The 23,873-nt window shown below is 44.6% G+C and overlaps 1 pseudogene; it reads right to left on the bottom strand.

The window, feature by feature from the left end:
* Nucleotides 1-3,409: 3,409 nt before the first annotated feature.
* Nucleotides 3,410-23,873, bottom strand: part of LOC101361753 (histo-blood group ABO system transferase-like) — a 25,679-nt pseudogene continuing 5,215 nt past the window's right edge.

Here is a 23,873-nt window from a genome sequence, read left to right as displayed (position 1 = left end):
GTAGTCTTTGATCTTCATCAGTAAGTGCTTCAAGTCCTCTTCACTTTCACTAAGCAAAGATGTGTCATCTGCATATCACAGTCTGTTAATGAATCTTCCACCAATCCTGATGCCACTTTCTTCTTCATGCGGCCCAGTTTCTCGGATTATTTACTCAGCATACAGATTGAATAAGTATAGTGAAAGGATACAACCCTGATGCACACCTTTCCTGACTTTAAACCATGCAGTATCCCCTTGTTCTGTTTGAACAACAGCCTCTTAGTCTATGTACAGGTTCTGCACGAGCACAATGAAGCGTTCTGGAGTTCCCATTCTTCATACTGTTATCCATAATTATTTATGATCCACACTGTCGAATGCCTTTGCACAGTCAGTAAAAGACAAGTAAACATCTTTCTGGTATTCTCTGCTCTCAGCCAAGACCCATCTGACATCAGCAATGATATCCCTCACTCCATGTCCTCTTCTGAATCCAGCTTGAATTTCTGGTAGTTCCCTCTCGATGTACTGCTACAACTGTTTTTGAATTATCTTCAGCAAAATTTTACTTGTGTGTGATATTAGTGATATTGTTCGATTATTTCCACATTCTGTTGTATCACTTTTCTTCGGAATGGGCACAGATGTGGATCTATCTCTTCCAGCCTTTTGGCCAGGTAGCTATCTTCCAAATTTCTTGATGTAGATGACTGTGCACCTCCAGAGCTGCATCTGTGTGTTGTAACATCTCAGTTGGCATTCTGTCAATTCCTGAAGCTTTATTTTTTGCCAAACCCTTCAGTGAAGCTTGGACTTCTTCCTTCGCTACCATTGGTTCTTTATCATATGCTAAATCCTGAAATGTTTGAACATCGACTAGTTCTTTTTGGTACAGTGACTCTGTGTTTTCCATCTTCTTTTGATGCTACCTGCATCATTCACTATTTTGCCCATTGTTATCATTTTTAGGTACCATCGATTTGGTTCTGATTCATAGCAACCCCAGATAGAACATAAGGAAGCAGTGCCTGGTCTTGTTATGCTTGAGTCCATCACTGCAGCCACTGTATCAACAGCCCAATCCTGATTCGTATGAGGCAGAGGTCAGATATGCCTCCTCTCTCAGCCATCTTTACAAGATCTGACACCAGCTGTCCCCCCCACAGCACTCTACTTTTCTGCTGGGTTTGAGAATTCATTGCAATGGCCACACAGAACTCACAGACAATACTCATGATTATGGGGTTTATTAGGGAAGTAACAGATTACAATTTAGGTTGAGTAATGTTCTTATGCATATGAAAGCCGGACAATGAATAAGGAAGACTGAAGGAGAATCGATAACTTTGAATTATGGTGTTGGTGAAGAATACTGAATATAACATGGACTGCTAGAAAAACACACAAATCTATCATGAAGGAAGTACAGCCAGAATGCTCATTAGAGAATTAATCTTGATTCTCCTTCCCCCTTGTGGAGAGAGAGGAGGTCAGATGCTGCACCCATGCCATTTTTACGGGGGGAAAGCCTTGTAGACATCTGGGATTACCTCCAAACCTCGGATGCTAACCTGTCTTTCATGTAGCAGCCCATTCACCTCTTTTCCCACTGGGAAACCAAGAAGCAGACGCTATAACACAAGTTGGAATGGTGCATCCCAAAGGGGAAGCTACCCACTGGATTTACCAGAAAAGTGGACACTGTAGTGCCTGTGTCAGTTGAAAAACAGCTAAAGAGGCAGGTGTAACAGTGAAGTATAGTGATTTGGAGTTGCTGTACAAAATTATCCCGAGTGCTCACACCAACACCCAAGGCGTCTCCCCACGATCCTGGGAAGAGACATAGGTGAACACAGCCATGGATGAACTGGCAGGTAGCTTATACAGGGCCTGTGCAGCCCCGTGAGAGGGCGAAATACACTTTCATATGTGTGGACAGTTACTGGCTTGACACAGGCGTTCTCGTGTAAAAGAATGAACCAGGATGCTACAATAAAAGAATTTAAAAAATTGAATATTATGTATGGAATACCCCGAAGGATTGATAGTGAGCAGAGCACACACTTTACAGGTCATTTAACAGGACATGTGCCATAGTAAAAACTGAATTTTGTACCTATATACCAGACGATCACCAGAACACAACTGATTTGTTAGGCCATATGAAGAAACAGATAGAAGTCTTGAACACACCTGATGGCTGACCTGCTGTGGCTGCCTGGTTATCCTCTTTTCCCTCTGGCTGGCAAGGTTTGTTGTTGGGTCTAGGTCTTTTCTGCTATGTTTGTCTATATTGCTAGTGTGGTCTTTCCCTCCAACTGCAGCAATGCTGTCTGTCCCTAACTGGCATAACACCTCCTCTCGAGGTCCTCGTGGACCTTGCTGAAGAGGGGGGATGTGCCAGATTGTAAGATTTGGCCTCGAGGGGTGGGCTGAAGGGAAAACCGGCTTTGCGAGGCTGAACGTGGCTGCCATCATGTTTTCTGCTAGTTCACTGCCATTTGCTAAGTCATTCTTATGTAATTCTTGCGGAGGCAGCCTTATGTCAGTCTAGAGGCATCCCTGGCATGTACCCACTATTGTTTACCACCAACATAAAAACCTCTACCCCCTCCCACTGTGGGGCACAGAGATCTGCTTGGTCCTGCTGCCACGCAGGACCTCACTCACATGTAAGTCTCCCTAATAAACTCCTCTGCTGCCAACCTAGAGTTGCTTGTATCTTTCTTCAGTCTCTTGGTGCCCTCCATTTTTGGAGGCAAGTTTCTTGTTACCGGGGAAATATTATTTATACAATGTTCTAGAAAAGGCAAAGTTAATCAACAGTAGGAAAAAAATCCCAACAGTGACTGTCTGTGGGGGGCAGGAACAGGGATTGACTGGAAAGGGGCAAAAGGGAACATTCTGGAGTGCTGAAGTTTATATTTCAGTGGAGTTTGCCGTACACAAGAGTACGCATTTGACAAAACTCACCAAATGGTACACTTCATATCTATGTAGTGAATATTTACTGGCTGTAAATTTTACCCCCAGAAAGAACTTCAGACAAATATTGGACTCTAATTCATATTATGTATGCTGAAGTATTTAATGGTAAAATGTATTGATATTGCTACTTATTATCAAATAGAGAAAAAATTAGTTGGTTGATGCATAGAAGGAGGAATGGAGAGATGGATAAGATATGTGATGAAGCAAAAATAGCAAAACGTTAATGGTAGAATCTGGGTGATAGGCATATATGGGTGTTCACTGTACGGTTCTTCCAACTGTTCTGTATCAGTTTGTTTGATGAGTGGTGTCAGCCACTCCAGAAGAGGAAATAAAAAGAAATGCCTCACTTTACCAAACTTTGACCAATTTCTTATCACAATCCTAACTACTAACATTTATTGCCAGCCTTACAATTAATGTAGAAAGTGTGGTCTCATCGGTTCCAGAGGGCTCGGTGGTTCTTGGGCATGGCCATGTATCGCAGTTTCCTGAGGAAAGGTGGTCTTCACAGCATCCTTTCATCCCACGTGTACTCAGGGGAGAGCACCTTGGTGGGCTTGTGGTACAGCAGGTACTTGTTCAGGTGGCTTTCGTCATGCCACTCAGCCTCGATGTGGTTGGCATGGTCCACCATCACCGCCTGGTGACAGGACTTGGTGAGCCTGTGCACCTCTAGCACTGAGCCCCCCAAAAAGCTGCCAGCATAGTAGAAATCACCTTCATCTCTCGGAATGTGGGCCGGAGACAATGGGCAGCATTCATACATGAAGGCCTGGCAATCGGCAGCATAGAAGCCAGGGTGGAGAGTGCCGAACAAGGAGGAGAGGATCTCCACACCCATGTGGTCACTGAGCTTCATGTCCACGTCTAAACACACCAGGTAGTCCACCTCATGCAGGAAGCGCTGCTTGGAGAAGTTGCTGATCATCTCCATGCGGTGCATGGACACGTTCTGCCTGCAGGGGTAGTTGGGACCTCGAGGACCACCACCTGCCAGCCTTCCTGGAGGAGGACGGGCGGGACGTCAGCCGGCCAGTCAGTGAAGACGTAGTAGTTGACCTTGTGTCCCACCATGAAGTACTTGTCTTCAGTCTCCAGGAACAGCTTCAGGAAGACTACGTATCTAAGACCAGGGAAGAGAGGGCAGGAGTTAAACAGAGTGAACAGCAGCAAAAGAAGGAGACTTGGACAAAACTATCTCATAAAGTTGTAGCCATTCTACTCCCTACAGACGATGTGGCCCAACTGTACTGGGCATATGCAGGGACATTCAAATTTGCTTGGTGTTGAACAAATATTCACAAGAACAAGATATTTCATTTACCCATAAGGCTTGAAAAAGTTCAAAAAGTTGTTAATACCCGAAGTTACTCCAAAGCTCTAGACCCTCCAACAGCTTTGTGTCTCTTAAGAAAAGAAAAAAAGTCATTTGAGGCCCTAAAGTGGTCTACCAGGTCCTACACAGTCGGCTCTGACCTCGTTCCCCTTCTCCTCCATCCCCCTGCTCTGGGCAGCCAACTCCTTGATGATCCGGACACACGCTACACATGCTCCAAGGCCTTTGCACTTCCTGTTCCCCCTGCCTGGAAGCTGTTCCCTGCAATGCTCACCCCTACAGCTTTCATTCCTCTGCTCACAATCAGTTCACCAAAGACCTGCTGATTCAAGCCCTGGGAGGCAGGTGCTCTATAGCTCCCTCTGCAGGTGCTCATGCAGAAGCGTGCAGATGTGACAATTCAGCAAGTTCTCATGCTGAGATGTGTGTATTTCCCTATGTGGAAACTATAACTCAGTAAAAAAGAAAAAAGAGCAAAGAGACACACACTTAAATAAATAGCAACACAAGTCACTCTGTATCTCGTTATGCAGATTTCGTTATGTTTTTAAAGCCTATATCACCCTCTGGTGTGTTTTGAATTTGTGTTTACTTGTTCTTCTGCCTTCTTGCGCTAGAATATAGCTGCACGAGAGCAGGGACTTTATGTGTTTTGTTGACTGCCTTCTCCCCACCATCTGGCACATAATAGCTGTTTAATCAATACGGTTTGAACAAGTGAATAAGTGAAAAATTCAGTGCTGTTGAGGATGTGGGGATGAAGGACTCTCCTGCCCCGCTAGTGGGAATGTCAGTCGTTTAACCCTTTTGGGGGCCACTGTGAGAAACTGTATGTAGATCTTGGGTGTGCGTGTCCTTCCCCAACTCCACTTCCAGGTGTGTACCCCACAGGCCTACTCACACACGTGTACAAAGACCCAAGTATACAAGTTACAGGCAACTCACATCATCAAACGTTGGTAAGTATGTGAGCAACTACAATTCCTAGGTATTATTGGTGGGAATGTAAAATGCTACAGTCAGCTTGGAAAAAGGCCTGGAAATGGTTTTTGTTTTGTTTTGTTTTTAATAAAACTAAGCACACACGTAATCTTTGACTGAGCAATTCCCCTCCTAAGTCTTTAACCAAGAAAAAATGTATCACATGCCCACACAAAAGACTTGTCCAACAACACTCATAGAGGCTTTACTCATAATAGCCAAAACTGGAAAAAAAAACCAGGTGTCCATCAAAAGGGGAATGGATAAACAAGCTGTAGCATAATACACAACGGGATACTACTCAGCAGAAAAAAGGAAAGTGCTACTGATACACGCAAAATCATGATGAATCTCAAAATAATTATGCTAAGTGAGAGAAGGCTAACACAAAAGAGTAGCGGCCTTATGATCCCAGTAGGTAAAAACCATCTCATGGTGGAGAAAAATCAGAACAGTAGTTGCCGTTGAGGAAGTAGGGGCAGAGGCCTACTGGGAAAGGGCATGGGGGAACTTTGTGGGGGTGATGGTGATTTCCCATGAGTTGACAGGGATTTCTGATACACAGTTGTATGCATTTATCAAAACTCAGTAAACATAGAATGAAGATGTTGCTCTTCATTGTACATTTAACTTTCAGAGAAGGAACACTGTAAACACACACTGAATTCTAGTTAATGATTTGCACATGGACATATTTAGGAGAACATGTGCTGTGGTCAGAGTCCCTGGGTGGTGCAATTGTTAACACACTTGGCTGCTAACTGAATGGTTGGATATTTGAGTCCATCCAGAGGCACTTGATCTTTTTTTGGAAGTATATCGTAAGTCCTTAAGAAAGGCCTGGTGATCAGCTCTCAAAAAATCAGCCATTGGAAACCCTACGGAGCACAGCTCTGCTCTGACACACATGGGGTCACCGTCAGTTGGAATTGATGGCAGGACGACTGGTTTGGTTCTGATGTCTGGCTAAGCCTCAGTTTGTCTCCTCGTTAGGATGGGGTAGGGAGCACCCCTTATTGGCTGTGCTTAGATGAAGCTCCCAGCACGCAGACTGGGACACCTAAGTGTCATTGGTCTCACATCCCTGCAGAGGAAGCTGTCTGGTGACTTCGGGCAGAGGGGCTGCTGTTTGAGCAAGGGCCTGCCTGGGGCCGTGGAGATCCCAGCATGTCCACCTACTGCAGAGCCGCTCTGCCTCCTCCCTCCGTGGTGAGCCAGCACCTGGACCGGAAAACGGGGGCATGAAGGAGCCTCCCACCCACTCTGAGGGCCCTTCCTCATTCTCCCTTTTCCTCCTCCACCTCCCGTGGACTTACTTTTTTATGGCAAACACAGCCCAATGGTGGTGTTTCTGAACTGCGTGTCCAGGATGGCACAAAGGTCCCGTCCAAGATGATGGGGGCAAACCAGGGAATTGTGACCAACACGACTGTCTGCCTTCGGGGACGAAGCAAAGCACACTAGAGGGGGAAAGGCGGCCACAGGGAGAAAGGTTTGTACAAAGGGACTCAGTGGTCAGTAGTTGGTTTAGAGTAGACACGGAACTCTAGACTCCCAGTTCAGTGCTCTCTCCACTACCAGCTCAGAGGCTGAGACCCAACAGAACACCCCTCCTGCTTCTCTGGCTTGGGCTGAGAAAGCTTGGTGCCCTACCCTGGCGCGTCCCTGGGCAGCAGCCCTGTGCTGGATCCCACGGTCTGTCAGCAAGGCCTGGGCTTCCCTCCCTACCGGCCCCTCACCAGCTGTAGGACCTTAGGTAGGTTCCTTCACCTCTCTGAGCCTGTTTCCCCACCTGTAAAATGACGAATGATCAGGTGGTTACTAAGCACCCTTCCCAGACTGAAGCTCTGGGGTATGGTGAGGCTGAGGGGAGCCCTAAGCACAGAGAGCTTGGCTTCTCTGAACTCTGCTTTGCATGGTTTTCTGGGTACCATGGCAACGGGCTTCTGGAGAAGTGATATTAGAGATTAATGCCTGTAACACAGAGAATGCAGAGAATACTACAAAGCATATAACTATCTGGCTGAGGTCTAAGAGCAGGACGACCGTTGGGGGTCTGGGGCTCCTGGGGGCGTCAGGAAGGCCTAGTGGAAAGGGAGGACCAAGGCCCCTTCGCCCCTTCCTGTCCTGGGGGCTTCCGTGTGTCTGGCCTCCTCAAACCTCCTCATGGTCCTCCTGACCAGCCCCCATCTGAGACTCCACTAAGTCAGGGATGACTTTGGTGAGTCCCTCTGGGACCCAAGGGCTCCATCTGCAGCTGAGGGGAGGGAGAAGAGAAGGTGATGAGAGAGTGTAGCTGTCAGTAATTTAAAAAATAAAAATATATAACCCTGTCATAAAAAGTGCACAGCCCAGGTGAGAGTAGAGACAACTTCCGTGTATGACTGCCTACCCCAATTTCTCAAGAAATAAAGTATGAAATGTGGCAGCCACCACAAGTCAAGTGCCCAACACCACCCGCTCTGGCACCAAGCGTGATGATGTTAGCAAGCTAAGGGGCAATAGTGTCAGGAAGGGAAGGAAAGGAGGACCAAGAGATCACACACTGGGTGGGGGTGGGAGGAAGTCACTGCTGTGCAAGGGGCCCAGATCAATGCCAAGGAAGGGCAAGGTGTGGGGAGAGGAATGGAGGGGGTGGGGCTTTCAGACAAAGGCTCTCCTAAAACACAGAATGCTCATTGTCCCTGTCACTGGGGAGTGGAGTGGCCCAATCTGCTCCCTGGGATCTGGAGGAGTCATTAGGCCCCAGAGTCCCCTCCCCACTCCCACCCATGCATCAAGCCCCTCTTCTACCCAGGAGGACTGTGGGGAGGTGATGGCAGAGACTCTTGAGGAGGTGACACATACTCCTTGCACAACGGCTTGTGGAAGAAAATGCTTAGCTTTGGGGATGGAAGGAAGGCAGAGGTTTCAGTGTGGAGGGAGTTCAGAGTCCCTCCCCTTCAAGTGAGCAGCCCCAGAGCAGCCACCAGCCCCACCTGCTCAGGTTTGTACCTTGCCCAGTCCACAGGTGCCCAGGCTCCCAGTCCAGAAACCTGAGGTCAGGGGAAGGTCACCTCTGGTGGGTTGCTTGGAAGGAGGGAGAAGAAGAGAAGGTAGAAGCTGAGGTTGACTTGGGGAGGGCCTGAGAGGGAACTCCACCACCCTGGACTGAGTGTTCCAGCTCTGAGCCACCCTCCTAGGAAAACCCATAGATCCTGTCTCCACTGTCTTCATGGAGTAGGGAAGTAAGAAGGCCAGAAGACACCTGGAACCTTTCCATTCTTTCACTACAAAGCTTTCCCAATACCTGCTGGCCTTGGAGTCTCTGCCAAACGCAAGCAATGGTGGTTGACGGCCTTGCTATAGCAAGCTTTGACTAAATAGTTTCTGTTTGTTCTCATTTGGATTGTCTTTGCGTATTTCTACAGACCCATCTCCCCTCCACCACAGACAAGTTAGAAAAGATAGAGAAGGGAAGGGAGTGGAGAAGTTTCCCAGAGGAAACACACCTGTCCAGTCAGAGTAGTTTTGTCCAGGTGAAGGCAAAGTAGCTGGTTGGCAGCAAGGGCTGGCTGGCCTCTGCAGTATTTTCCCAGGTGAGTTCTGGCGGCCTTTAAAGCTTAAGTTCCTTGGTTGGTTTGGAGGCAATGATGTTGAAGGCCATGGAGGTGCCAGGTATCCTCTTCGGTTGAACCCCATTGAGAGATTGAGCAAGGAGTTTGCAAGTTCTCTGCCCTCCACTATATGAAGTCCTCTTGGCCCCACTTGCCAGCCATGCACAGCAGTGGGGACTGGGAGCTGATCTTCATCCTCACGTGAAGTTTAGGGAACATGGCTTGGCCTCTGGAGGTTTCAGCATCAGTCCTTACATTCAAGTTCATTCAGGTTCCTTCTGGCACCGCTGAAGACAGATTTCTACTTATAATCTTGAAGAACCTTCCAGTGACCCCCTGTGGGTCCTGGGTCTTTCCAGAAGGAGAGGTTGGGGTCACACCATAGGGAAAATTCTGCTGGTCACACACCTGTCAAGGTGCCCAGCATGTATGCAGTTTCTATTGGACACATCCTGGGGAAAACTGGTTCTTCCTGGGGCTTCCTCCACCAGTATGGTGATGTGGTGGGCTGAGGAGGAAGCCATAGAGACATGCTGGACTTCTAGGCTGGGATGCTGCACCTTACAGATACTGTGTGGGGTGCAACCCGGAGGCCTGGGTGGGCTGCACTGGGGCCAAATTGGATTCCTGCTTCAGGAAAATCAGGGCTGGGGGGTCTGAGGCAGAAGCCCTGGAGGTCCTAGACTCTCTCACAGTTAGCTTGTATTTATTATTCTAGATGGAAGTCTGGCCAAAGCTGACCTCCAAATAAGGACACTCTTGCTTTGATTTGTGCTGGTTGAGAACTCTCGGTGTGCCCAGGGCTTATCTTCTCCTCCTCGAGGTGAGATAGGGAGCTAGCAGTTTGAGCTCTGGTCCATCAGTGAGGCCCAGATGTCTTCTGTGTGTAACCCATGGACACCATCGACTCAGGTTGCCAGAGTCTTTGTAGTCAGTGAGTAGCTCCATGTAAGGCTTTAGTTCATAATCTTTATGGCCCATATTCATCCATGGAGCTTTCATGATTTGCTTTGAAGTACCTGTCTTACTGGGATTGAGGATGAGACATTTCTTGTGCAGATTTTCACACTCCATGAACATATGGAAGGGAACATGATATTTTTTTATTCAGCATCTGCTCCTGCAGCTACTTGAAGTTCTGTCCATCAAAAGACAGGCATCTGCTGATAAGTGTATATACAATGACTCTCATGCTCCACATATCCACTGTGGTTTCATCGTACTTTTGGCCCTGGAAGAGTTCTGGGGTAGAATGATGGGGACTGCTACAAAAGGTATCCAGCTTTTGGCCAAAGGTGAATTCCTTGCTGAAGACAACATCTGCAATTTTGATGTCATAACAGCATCCAAGAGCAGGTTTTCTGCTTTTACCTCTTTATGCTCACTAAACTTCTGGTGACAGTACCGCACAGCAGACACTGGCAGAAGTTAGCTTGGGTCACTTTTTCTTTCACATTTCCATGAGCCACTAGGTAATCAAGCACTGGCCCCCCATTATGTACTCCATAAAAAGCAGAGTTTTCTCAGTCTTGATCTCTTAAAATAAATATGTTAGGATGATCCAATGTCGTCATTATTCTTGCTTCATGGAAGAGTTTCAAATGCAGCAGGAGTTCTGTTTAGTCTTACCAATGATCTTGACCCTGATGCTCAGCCAAGCTTGGATCAGGCTGGTCTGCACTACAGCTTGTAACCTCAGGGTCCCTAGCAACTAGTAAATTTTAATGAAAGTAAACGAAAGTTTTGAGGTGAACCCTGATACAGGGTCAAGCTTTAATTCTGACCAATCCTACCCTCTATCCCCAGGGTCCCTATAAAGGAATGTGCTGCAGCAGATTCTGACTGCGCCAAGTTTAGATTATGTCCAGCCTGAGCTATAGCCACTAGCCTCAGAGCTACTTCCAAATACTGAAACAACAGATACGACAGGAGGTTGGAATGATTCATAAGAGAATGGGCAAAACAAGGGGAAGCAGAAAGGGAAGAGAAAGGAATTCCCCCCAGCAGGGTGGACATCTTTAACCAGTTATTAAGAAATGGAAGGAATAAAATGAGTATCGATGGGCTCAACAAGTTTTTCGTAGTGCAGCACCCTCACAAGTTGGGTAGTTGTTACTCAACAATGAAGGACCCTGAGCAAATCTGTTTTACTCTCCCTAGCGTGGAGGGATTTAGAAAGGTGCAGGGCAAATATGACAATGAGAAACCTGACTTCCTATTGCCTGGGGGGATAGTCCCAAATCTTATTTTGTGAACTCCTATGGCTAGCTTCTTCGGGAACCAGATTAAAATAGGTTGTGAGAGTGTCTACCTTAGGATCAGTCTCGGTGGTTTGGAATACAGGTGGTCCCTGACTTAGGAGTCGAGTGACGATGAACCACACTTACGACCGTCCTTTTTTATTGTACATCTTATTGTTAGCAATATGTACCACACACAGCGTTGTAGCATGCTATGTGCTGATGTTGTCATTCTCAGATGTTCACTTGCAGACGTTCAATGTTATGATTTACTGATCAAAACACTGTTGTATAGCAGGCTGTGGCCTGGTCTACAATGAAATCTGTGTCAGTGTGGGCGTAGGGAGTCGTAACAGATAGAATGTTGGGCAATCTTCGTCTCTAATGAAGTACGCTAGACAGTCATTAGGACTCTGACTTCATTGTTTTGACACTGACGCTGACAAAGATCATGTTATAAAGACTTTGATAACAAATGGCAATAATAACGAAAACCAAAAAAAAAGGTATTCCACTTATGTCAGAAACGACTTATAATGGAGTCTTCAGAATGTAACCCTGTCTTAAGTCCCGGAGCACCTGTATTGTGAAATGGAGGAGAGTGTTTTGGTTGACACAGGACCCACAGCTCACTCTTGAACAATCAGAAAAAAATCAAAAACCAAAGCGGTTGCTATCGAGTTGATTCTGACTCAAAAAACAAAACCAAAAACAAACCTGCTGCCATCGAGTGGATGCCGACTCACAGCAACCCTATAATACAGAGATGAACTGTTCCCATAGAGTTTCCAAGGAGCACCTGGTGGATTCACACTGCCGACCTTTTGGTGAGCAGCGGCGCACTTAACCACTGTGCCCCCAGGGTTTCCAATTCTGACTCAGAGCAACCCTATAATACAGAGTAGAACTGCCCCACAGGGTTTCCAAGCAGAGGCTGGTAGATTCAAACTGCCGACCTTTTGGTGAGCAGCTAAGCACTTAACCAGTGTACCCCCAGGGCTCCTGAACAATCATAGATTGCAATAAAGAATGCAAACACACAGTACCCTGATCTCAAGGGGGAAGCAAGGCTAATAGATGGGATAAAGGCCACACTAAACTTTGTTTAAGGAGCCCTGGTGGCTCCTGGTTAAACGTTCGGCTGCTAACTGAAAGGCTGGTGGATCAAACCCATCCAGAGGCTGGTGTAGGGGGAAGACCTGGTAATCTGCTCCCTTAAAGAGTATTGTTGTTGCTTGGTGCCGTCGAGTTGGTTCCGCTCATAGTGATCTCACGCGCAACAGAACGAAACAGTGCCCGGTCCTGGGCCATCCTCACAACAGTTGCTATGTTTGAGCCCATTGTTGCATCCACTGGGTCAGTCTACCTCGTTGAGGGTCTTCCTTTTTTTGCTGACCTTCTACTTTACAAAGCCTGATATCTTTCTCCTGCAACTTGTCCCTCCTGATAACATGTCCAAAGTACGTGAGACCAAGTCTCGCCAACTTAGCTTCTAACGAGCATTCTGGCTGTGTCTCTTCCAAGACAGATTTGTTTGTTCTTCTGGCAATGCATGATATATTTAATATTCTTCACCAACACTATTAATTCAAAAGCATCAATTCTTTGGTCTTCTTTATTCATTGTCCAGCTTTCACATGCATATGAGGCGATTGAAAAATACCATGGCTTCATCAGGTGCACTTTAGTCTGCAAAGTGACATCTTTGCTTACAGTCTAGGAAACCAGAAGAGCTCGGCTGCTAACCAAAAGATCGCCAGTTTGAATCTGCCATCCGCTCCTTGGAACCCTATGGGGTCGTTCTACACTGTCCTATAGGGTCACTGTGAATTGGAATCAACTCCTCGGCATCTTTCCTTTTTTTTTTTTTTTTTTTAGTGTCCTATAGGTTCTCTGTGGGTTGGAATAGACTCCAGGACACACAAAAACCACCGCCACATGGTAGGAGGAAAACATCTCAGCTTCCAATACATGCGACCTACACACTCTCCTCTTTTCGTTGGATTGTTTGAAACGTTAACAAAAGCAGAACTAGTCCTCAGGACCCTGAAGACTTGGAAATGGTTCCAAAGGAGGAGAGTCAAGTTCTGTTGGAAGGAAAGAGGCCTGAGAGCCCAGGTGGACGGATGGAGAGAGGGTGAATCTCGGGCCCGCCCGGCCCGCTCGGTACTCTGCTCCGTCAGCTGAGGCCCCGCCCCGCCCCTGCACAGCCCCGCCCCCCGCGCCATTTCCCGTCGACACGGAGGAGCGGCTCCGAGGGACAAACCCAGCAGGGCGAGTGGGTGTCGTCTTTCTAGTTCGAACCCGCGCTTCGCGTCCCCTTCACCCCCGTGTCCTCCCCACTCGGGGTCCCGGGGTCCCTGCGGACGTTTACGTCCCCGCACCCTCCGCGCCGTCGTCCTGGATTCGAGTCCGTTTCCGGTTAAAGCAGCTCCCAGTGGGTCTCTCCCGCCTTCCCGCCTGCGGCCTGGGGACCCGCGCGCCCCCTTTCCAGTAGGAGCCCTCCGCCGACCCCACCCCACCTCTTGCCCTGAAAGGCCTCGCGGGGGCTTGTCGGCTGCGTCCCCCACCCCGTCCCCTGGGCTCGCAGGGCGGCCCGGCCGCGCCTCATGGCGCCAGGACGCGTCAGAAAGTGGTTCATTCCGTCATTTTCAAATAATCTGTTTCTTCCTTTCTTTCCTGAAGCTTATCATTTCTTTAACGTTCTATTGGTATTTTTACTATGATGTTTGGGTTTCCTTTTTCCCTCTCTAGGTTTACAGATTTGAACAAACGTTTTATGTATTTACCCCCCCCCAAGTCCCCCACCCCCCGTTTTTAGTTTTTTTTTTTTGAAGGTCCCTGGGCGGCCCAAAGGTGTGCGCAGGTGTACTAACCTAAGTTCAAGCTGTGGCTGCTAACTCAAATGTTGGCTGTTCGAGTCCACCAGGCGCTCCTTGGAAACCCAATGGGACAGTTGTGCTCTGTCCTGTAGGGTCGCTATGAGTCAGAATCGACTCGATGGCAACGGTTTTTTGTTTGGTTGGTTGATTTTTACTAACCTAGAGGAAGGTTGTTTAAATCCACCCGATGGCACCGCGGAAGAGAAGCCTGTGCTTTTGTAAAGATTATAGCCGAGAAAACCCTATGGAGCAGTTCTGTGCTGTAACACATGGAGTTGTCAGGAGTCCGGTCAACGTAGGGCAATAGGTTTCTTTTTTTTTTTTTTTTCCGTTCTTTCTTCGGTTCTTAATATTATGTTTGCAAAGATACGTTTCTTTCAAGATCACTACTTTGACCACGTTCCCTGGTTTTGAGTACTTTGATTCTTCATGGTGACAGTGACTCTAAAGTGATCGTTTACCAATTGTCGTATAGGTTATAAAAGCTTTTCCTGTAATCAGATTCTAAATATATAAACCATCTTTTGCTTTTTGATTTATTTAGTTTCACTTTCATTATCTGATTTCTGTTTACTTTCATTTTGATGTCACTATGCCTGAGCTGTGGCCTACCTAATATCTCTCTTATTTTTTTGAGATTGTTTCACAGCTTTATTTCTAATTTAAAACAACACAATATCCAGTAGTAGGAGAATTTTTAAATACAGTCAGATACCGTCTTATTTGGAATTAGCTGACATTTTCTTTGTGACTGAAGACATGATCATGTTTAATGAATGTTTAATCAGTGTATCCGAGTGTCTTTGATAAAGGTTAAATTTGTATTCACTAATTTGTTGTTGCTAGGTGCCCTGGAGTCCAGTGTGACTGGTGGTGATACCATGTGACAGGGTATAGCTGCCTCAGGGTTTTCTAGGCTGTAATCTTTACGGGAGCAGATCACCAGGTGTTGGGGGCGTACCGCCAGCCTTTACTTTAGCAGCTGAGGGTTTAACCCTCTGCCACCAGGGTTCCTTACTGCACCACCAGGGCTCTTTATTCACTAATTTACGTATACAACATCCTCAGCATGCTTACGTTTTATTGCATTATAGACATGGTGATTTCAATGGGAATTGTTTTTAATTTTTCCCTTCAAGCTTCATGATTAATCAATCTTTCTTTGAATTTGAATGTTTCTACTTAGTCATGTTTCCAACTGACATGACTATCCTATCTTGATGTTTAATTTTCCCTTTTGTTGGTTGCCATCAAGTTAATTCCATCGTATGGCAACCCGTGTGATACACAGTAGAACTTCCCGGTAGGGTTTCCAAGGAGCGTCTGGTGGATTCGAACTGCTGAGCTTTGGTTAGTAGCTGAAGTCTTTACCACTAAGCTTTTAAATTAACCAATAGTCTTTAAGCCCAGGAAATAAGGTGTGCTCCTCCCCTTGTACCCTATTAAAGGCTGAGCCCAGTTCTATTCATGCTCTCTGTGATTCTCCCCTTCTTCAGGACTCCTTCGAATCTGTGTTTGGCCTTCAAGTATGCTTACCTTTAGACCCTGTGAATGACAGTCGGCTCTGAGTTTTGGGTGTTGAATGTTAAACTGCAGCTTTGTGTAACAAAAGAAATCCCCACCTGATTTCCACACGGGTGGTCCCTCCAGGTGACCCCCTCTGGGTGGCTGTGTGTTTCCTCCCGCAGTGGGCTTTTATTTAGCTCTTCATATTTGTCTAATATTAATACAAGCTCCAGCTCTCTAATTACATGGTGGGTCTTTCTGACATGAACGGCTTCCACTCTGTGTCACCTCTTTATTATAAACTATCAGGTGAGGACCCAGGGGCCCAGCACGAATCACAAAGGCAGTCCTATCACTCTGGAAATTCCAGCGCTTTAGAGGTTCCCTCCCAGGAGCCAGGACAAAGGCCAGAGCTCTCTTTGGGGTTGTTGTTAGTTGCCATTGAGTCCATTCTGACTCATGGTGACCCCATGTGTGTGGAATAGAACTGCTTCATAGGGTTTTCAAGGCTGTGAGCTTTCATAAGCAGATCGCCAGGCCTGTCTCCTGTGGCGCCTCTGGGTGCGTTCGAACTGACAACCTTTTGGCTAGTAGTTGAGCATTTAACGGTTTGTGCCACCCAGCTGCCATGGAGCTCTCTTTAGGTGAGATCTAACTCTTTACTACAGAAGTAGAGGTTAAATATGTCCATCGTACTAACATACTGAAAAACATGAACAGAAAATGATAATGGAAACCCAGCCAGAAAAATCGTCATTTAAGTCAACTGCTCTCAGTTTGGTTAACTGTACTGTTGGTGTGTGTGCACCATAGGTTTCTCTAAAAGACGTTTTATCATTTCATGAATTAGTTTTACATGTTTTTCCCATGGCCTTAAATATTTTTACACTATCATGTTAATAAGGAACCCTGGTGATGGGACGGTTAAGAGCTCAGCTGCTAACCGAAAAGTTGGTGATGTAACCCACCTAGCTGCTCTGTGGGAGAAAGACCTGGCAATCTGCTTCCCTAAGGATTACAGCATAGAAAACCTTATGGGGCAATTCTACTGTGTCATATGAGGTCGCTAGGAGTCAAAATCGACTGCACCTAGCAACAACAACGTCGTGTTAATAGTAAAAAATGTAAATATGTATATGCATACGTGCGTACCTAGGTAATGACCTTTTAACTAATTCTTTGTTGTTGGTCTTAACTTGTTCCAAGTTTTCTCAGTTAGGAAACCCTCAGCCAGTGGCCTTTCAGTGGTGTCTATTTTACTTGCCTTTTTGATTCTTTGGGTTCAGTTGTAGAACCCAACCACCTAAATTCTACCATTTATGAAGACGTTTGACCCAAGGCAAGTTAGATTCTGTGACATAGTTTTGTTTCTCTCTCAAGTGAGAGCAGATCCTTTCTGTTATGATCACAAGGTTCTTTAAAGCCTCTTGTTGACTCTTTGTCATCTGCAGTGGGATGGATTGTTTTCTCAGTTTCATCTGAAAAATTATATGTTGCTTGGTGGATAGAACATAAAATTTTTCACTTGTTTAAAGAAAACCACTCGTTGAATTGTTTTTCCATTTGTGTATTTCTTTTATCATCCACAAAAATATAAAATCCACAGTGGATCTCATATCCTCAGTACCCCTTAAGCAATAACTCCCCATTCTCTCCTCCTCTGAGTCACTGGTAGCAACTAATAAACTTTGGTCCCTATGCTTTAATCATAGATTAAAATTTGCAATGTATAACTTGCTGAAAATTATCTTATATGGACCCACCCATAGCCTTACCTCTATCAAAACTGATTCATATGCCTCTTTCCTCTCCTCATATTGTGTGAAAATAAGAACAATCCTCCCCGCCCCCACCACACTGTGGACCCTTGGAGAAATGTGTGTTTCCTGTTAGCTCCCAGTGACATACAAGGATTTGTCCCCAGAAGGAGCGGGTGTGCTTGTGTCCTGCTGAGCGGGCTTTGTAAAGGGGCAGAATGTTGATGAACTACAGGAACCTGGTCTGCCTGGGTGAGGTGGAAGTCAGGACCTGCCCCGGGATGGCTTTGCATTTTCCATTGTGAGTCTCTTGAGAGCCCCTGCCTTTCTAAACCTAGTTTCCCTTCACTTCTTGATGGGAATGATTGAGGCTTTGTTGATTCAGAACTGAAGAGCTTCATAGTGTGGCATCTGGACTTTGACCTTTCTCTTTCTTCAAATGATCTGCCCTGAGTTGATGGTGGTTCCAGAATTTGAGTGTGCATAAAACCTGTGGCCAGCATTTCAAACACCCAGTGTCCTGGTTACCCCCTTGTGCTTTTGATTTGGTAGCTCATAGAAGAGTGCTTAGAGGTCTGCACCTTTAAAATGATCTCTAAGCATTTAGAAGGAAGACGGCAGTGGTTCCTTTAAAAAAAAAATATTGTGGTAAAATATATATAATAAAATTTTGCCAAATTCACCATTTTTAAGTGTACAGTTCAGTGACATTAAATTCATTAATTATGTGCAGCCATCTCCACCATCTGATTCCAAAACTTTTTCATCATTTCAAACAGGAACTCAGCACCCCTTAAGCAATGACTCCCAATTCCCTCCTCCCTGAGTCCCTGGTAGCCACTAGCAGACTTCAGTCTCTATTCTTTTGCCTCTTCTACTTATTTCATGTAAGTTATATCGTATAGTATTTGTCCGGTTGTGTCTCACTGATTTCACTTAGCATAACATTTTCAGGATTGATCCATCCTGAAGCATGATCAGAATTTCTCTTTCATGTTATGTGTTTTTTTATCCATTCATCTGTTGATGGCCACTTGAGTTGTTCCCATATTTTGGCTACTGTGAACAATGTTGTGGTGAACAATAGTATACAAATATCTTCTTGAATCCCTGCTTTCACATCCTTTGATTGGGTTCAGACTGCCAGTTTTAGGAGTGGAATGTCTGGGTCTAAGGGTAATTCATTGACTTGAACTTAAAAAAGACATTCTCCTGAAAATTCAATAATGTTGATATCAAAGTATGTAGGTTCTACGAAGGTGAACCCTTGGCTTTGTAGGTGAACCCTCAACCTAAGCTTTGGACTCCTGACACCATGGAGGAAGCCAGGTTCACGTGTTCCAGCCTGGGCAGGCCTGGATGCCTCTCGTGCTCTGGGGTGAGGAAGCCCCTCCTTCTGTGACATTGTGGCCAAAGGAAGAGGCCGGTGGATCTGCATGAACAATGCACATGTGTGCTCTGGAAGGCTGGAGCAGGATCTGCCTGAAATGCAAATGTCCTCAGAGTGGAGCATGCCCTTGAGCCTGGGGGACCAAGAACCTGTCACTTCCTCCTTAGCACTGTCTCCTTCCATTTCAGGTCCCAGGTGTGGCACGGGGAGAGATGGTCCAGCCTAGGCAGCTGGGGACCGAGGGTGACCTTACACATCCCTGCAATCACAAGTAAGGATTTTAAGTGCTCTGACTGGTGTGCAGACCAAACATCATTCATCTGCCTGCAAACTACCTAGTGGCTCTGCTTCCCCTGCCATCCCTCTTCCTGAAGTGGTTTCTTGGGCTTAGAGAGCACATTCGCTTAGACTTGCAGAAGCTGGAGCCAGGAAACGGTGTGTACTACAGAGAACTGGGGTGCTGTTACTCTAAGGGGTGAGGCTGGACGTGAATTATTGGGGTAGCGTGTGCTGCAGGCCTTGAGGTTCCTCAGTGAGGTAAATAGGTGTCAAAGGAGACCATGGAACTGAGCCCTAAGAGGAATCCTGGTGCCCTGCTCCTCTGTCACTGGGTCCTTCCTCTACCCACGTGGATTTTCAAGCCTTGGATGCCCGGGGCCACCTTCCTTCTGTGACTCTAACACATCATGGGATGTTAACATCCCTGTCCTGGACCTTGGTTCTCTGTGTTGAATGACAGAACCTCCTAACCAGAGTCTGAAGATGGAGCAGCTCTGGCTGAGGAGATGGAGCCCCAGATCCTCCAGAGCCATCCTTGTCCCATCCCTGCACACAGTTTTTTTGGCTTCCCCGAGGGACTGGAGCCTCTTCTGTGCAGTTCTAGAACTACATCTCCCCTGACACACTGTGATGTGGTGGAAAACGCAGAGAGAGTTGGTAGCGGAAGGCGCTGACTGTTAATGGGGTCCTGGGTTGGGCTTGCTCCTCATGAACTCACCAGTGAAATGAGACAGAGGACAGTGAGTCCAGCTGGATCATGTGTGGGGTCTCCAGATTCATGGTTTTTGAGGGATGCTCTTTCTTTGAGGCTTTCCAGTGTGTGGGAAGCATGTTGCCCCAGTCTAAGTGTTTGTCCTCCCACCCATCTCTGCCTAGAGCTGGTAGTCAGTCCCTGTAATTTTCAACAGCTCTCCGCAGTCTCGAATGGGAATCTAAAATAAAAGTGTTCGTTTTTGCTAGAAAAGCTCAATATATGAGATGGTGTATTTAACTTCTTGGGTTTACAGTTTCCATTGGAAGAAAATTTCTAGATCAGTTTGTGTTTCTACTGAGAACTTTTCAGTTTAATGGATATAAACTTCGCAAACACAGAGGAATGCCTGTTTTAACTGATGTAAGAGTAAAAAGTCAAAAGAAAAACATGTTATTTCTCCTACTTGGTTACACAAAAGGCAGCTTGGAATATACACTTCCTTTTTCGTTAACACATTTTCCTGGAGTTTTTATAACAATAGAGACCTTAAATCTGATTTCTTGTAAAACTCCATAATACTATATATGGTTGGTCTTTGTTTATTGTTTTGACTATACCGCCAAGAGTGGACACTTGATCGTGTCCAGTATTTTACTCTGACAAAGCTTGCTCTAGTGAATATAAATGTAAATTTCTAAGGTCCAGGTATCAAATGTTGAGACATTTAAGCCCTTTTGAACTAAGACAAGTTAAATCAAAATGAAGGAGTTTTCACATGACTTTGTAAAATTATTATATGAAGATTATATTTCTTTTTAAGCCATTTTTTAAAGCCATTGCTTTAAGTTTTTATGTCAACTATGGCATAAACAAGGAGTGCATAAACTGTTCGTTGTGTAGTTTAATAGGAATAGAAATCCCTGATAATAAATAGACCTTGTCTTTTTTATGGTCTCCAGTGTGTTCCACCCTGATGTCATCTACCTCCTGCCTGGAGATGATTGCTATCTGCAGTTGAGCAGTTTATTATTATTACAGTTATTATTTATGTTATTGTAGCTTTGACTCCCAAGTCTTTTTTAAAAAAATAATATATTTTTTCAAATGAAGGTTTCCAAGCAATTTAGGTTCCCGTTCAACAATTTCTGCACAAATTGTTCAGTGACATTGGTTACATTCTTCACAATTTGTGAACATTCTCAGTATTTCTGCTCTGGTTGTTCCCCTTTCCATTAGTCTAGTTTCCTTGCCCCCTTACATTCTTACCTTTGCTTTAAAAATAGCTGTTGACCGTTTGGTCTCGTATAGCTGATTTTTTAATGGTGCACAGTACTCACAGGTGATACTCTTTATTTTGGAGCCAAGATATTATTTAGCTCAAAGGTGACCTCAGGGGCTGGTTTCGGTTTAAGGTTTAAAGAGTATCCCAGGGCAACATTCTTGGGGAATCCTGTCATCTCAGCCTGTCCAGTAAGTGAGTTTTATTTTTGTTGTTGTTTAGTTTTTTGTTTTTTTATTTTTCAAGAATCTGAGATTCTGTTCCACATTTTTCTCCCATTCTATCAAGGTCCATCTATTGTAACCCTGATCAGAATGGTCGGTAGTGGTAGCTAGGTACTATCTCATCTAGTTCTTCTGGTCTCATGGTGAATGAGGCTGTGGTTCATGTCGACTGTCCTGTAGACTCATTTCTTCGATGAGCCTCTGGTTTCCTTCTTTCTCTTTTGCTGCAGAGCTGTAGAGAACAGTAGTTGTGTCTTAGATGGTGGCTCACAAGCTTTTAAGACCCCAGTCACTTCTCACCAAACTAGGATATAGAACATAAACTTTACAAACTGTATTATGCCAGTTGACAGAGATGTTCCACAACACTGTGGGCCTACTCCTTCAACCCCAGGAAACCAATCCCTTGGGGTGTTTGGTTACATCTAAGACATATGGCTAAATGTGACACCCAAATCTTAATCCATAATGTCTATGTTGTTTAGTTTTACCTCTTCTTAGCTTTCTGTAAATTTAATTATACCTGTGTCTTGGTTCTTCTGTGACTTGTTTTCCTCACAATGCTTTTGAGTTTAATACATCCTGGTGTCTGTAGGTCTAGTCTACCCATCTTGCTACGTATGCAAGCTTCCATTGTATGAATGGGCCTGAATTTACCTACTCATTGATGAGCTTACAGGACTCCTGCGGTTCAAGTGTAACTCTTGCTCTTGTGAATATTGCTGCTCTTACTCTCTTCATTCTCTTGCCAAGGTCTTAAGTGCTCTTGCACAGTCATTGTCTAGTGAGGGGAAATCTCTGAGTTGCACAGTGTATTTTACAAATCTTCCCTCCCACAAAAGATGCATGTGTATTTTATTTTTTCCATCCGCTTATTGGAGCCCCGGTGGCGCAGCGGTTAAGAGCTCTACTGGTAACCAACAGGTCGGCAGTTCAAATCTACCAGCCGCTCCTTGGAAGTCATATGTGGCAGTTCTACTCTGTCCTATAGGGTTGCTATGAGTCGGAATCGACTCGACTGCCATGGTTTTTTTGTTTCGTTTATCTAATGAAGTAATTTTTGCTCTTATTATCAGTGTATAAAATGATATCTTATTTTGATTTTATTGTTCAAGTACCTTACACTACTTCACTACTGAAAAAACTGTGCGTATTTCCCACTCTTAACTTACATCTCTATGACTTTTTAGGGTCAGCAATTCGCATCCACTAGGCGCTCTTTGGAAACTCTATGGGGCAGTTCTCCTCTGTCGTACAGAGTCACTATGAGTTAGAATCGACTCATGGCAGTGGGTTTGGTTTTGGGTTGTTTTTTTTTTTTATAAACTTTGGAAATTTTCTCCCTAGTGTGTAACTTATCTTCTCACTCATTTTTGCTGCCCTTTGATGAATTACTGTGAATTTTAATATAGTTCAGTTTCTCAGTCTTTTCCCTTATGTCTTGATCTTATTTAAGATTTTATTCTCTATTCTGATATCGTAAGATCACTTGCTTGTAACTTCTGAAAGTGTTATAATTTTACATTCTCATAATTAAAGCTGATCTTCCTGGAATTGATTTTTGCATATGGAGTGCGGAGGAATAGACTATTCCAATTAGATAATTATTTGATAAACGACAAACATTTTCCTTCTACTTGATTCTGACTTATGGTGACCCCATGTGTTTCAGAATAGAACTGCACTCTGTAGGATTTTCAATGGCTAATTTATGGGAAGCAGACTGGCAGACTTTTCTTCCAAGGCGCCTGTGTCTTTCCTTCAGCCTCTGGCCTTTTGTTTAGTATCTGAGCACTTAATCGTTTACACAACCCAGGGACTCCGATTAGTTGATTCTGCCCCACGTATTAAAGTGTGAGTGCTTTCTTCCACTGCCCTGCAGAGCTTGCAATGTCAGCTTTCTACAGATATTGGTGGACCTTTTCTAGGATTCTTTATTTAGTTTTGTTGGCCTATTATGTATTCTTATATAATGATACTATTCTATTATAGCTCCATTTATAAAATAAATATATGTGAATACAAGTATATATATGATATATGTGGACAAGCCTACGCCTTATTCTTTAGCATATTTGGGGTATTTGTGGATATTTACAGTTACATATACATTTTTAAAGAATTTTTGTGATGTTCAAAAAAATAAAATTGGTTGGAATTTTATGGAAGTGCATTGGAAATAATCATCTATTTGTGGAGAACAGTTGTCTAAGAGCATGCACTATCTTTTCATTTATTTCAGTCTATTTGTGTTTCATTTAATCATGTTTTATAATTTTTTCATTAGGATGTCTTAGTAATTATAGTCTTTTTTGATACATTTTACCCTGACTAAAAATATATGAATCTTTTTAAAATTAATTTCTCAACTGCTTGTTGCTAGCGTATATAAATGAAATATTTAAAATAATCCTTACCTTGATATTTATTTTGTCATCAGAATACTGTCAGCATTATAATCATCTGTACCATGCTTGGGAGTTCTACATATACAATTATTGAACCTGAAAAAACAGATCGGGGTGTTTTTTCTTTTTAACATTCTTACTTTTTCACCTTTTTTTTTTTTTTTTTTTTTTTTGAATATATTGACCAAAACAACATCCATAACATAAATTAGTACTTGCATAGTTCAGTGCCTTGTTTTTTTACCTGCCTTTACTAGAAAAGTGTTGACATTTTCTGCACGTATGTGCTTTGCTGTACAGTTTTTGTATGTGCCCATTTTCATCA

Source organism: Trichechus manatus, unplaced genomic scaffold (assembly GCF_000243295.1).
Source record: "Trichechus manatus latirostris isolate Lorelei unplaced genomic scaffold, TriManLat1.0 scaffold00431, whole genome shotgun sequence".
Lineage (NCBI taxonomy): Eukaryota > Metazoa > Chordata > Mammalia > Sirenia > Trichechidae > Trichechus > Trichechus manatus.
Note: the sequence above shows the minus strand (reverse complement) of the source record. Positions and strands in the feature narration are given on the sequence as shown.